Source organism: Pomacea canaliculata, linkage group LG8 (genome assembly GCF_003073045.1).
Source record: "Pomacea canaliculata isolate SZHN2017 linkage group LG8, ASM307304v1, whole genome shotgun sequence".
Classification (NCBI taxonomy): domain Eukaryota; kingdom Metazoa; phylum Mollusca; class Gastropoda; order Architaenioglossa; family Ampullariidae; genus Pomacea; species Pomacea canaliculata.
In genome coordinates, this window is record NC_037597.1 from 1,029,663 (window position 1) to 1,030,234 (window position 572).

A 572-nucleotide genomic window follows, 5' to 3' on the forward strand; every position below is an offset into this window, starting at 1 on the left:
AGAAGCACTAGTCAATGTTTTCTTGGCATCTGTACTTCAGGCATGAACACACAGTAAGAAGCAACCAGTGTTTGGAACGCTGTAAAAAAAAACAAACCTGAAGGAAATCTTTAACTTAGCTAATTCTAAAATCATTTCATGCAATACCACTTGGTTTATAAAGTGTCTGTCATCATGAATGTTTCGTGTGCATGTGTTTCTTGACTCTGATAAGAACAGCTCTTTAGTGCTGGCAGTGTTGGTGTTGACAAGGCTGTCTGGGAACTCAATGCTGCTCCAGGCTTGGGTTTCTAGTTTCATCACCTAAATATGCACTTGCTGAGTGACAACAATTCCAGTAATGGCTCTGGATGAGCCGTAAACCACTGAAGTCCATTGCATTAGCCCCTTGCTTAAGGCGCCTTATTACAAAGCAGCATTAAACATTTTGATGCCTAAAAAAATTAATGTAATCACAGTATTTGAAAAGTTTATCAAGCACGTTTATTATAGCTGTGAGCTTGCTGGGATGATGATGTTTTAAGAGACCTCATCCCCACCTGTCCTACAACATATTACACAAAAACACAACA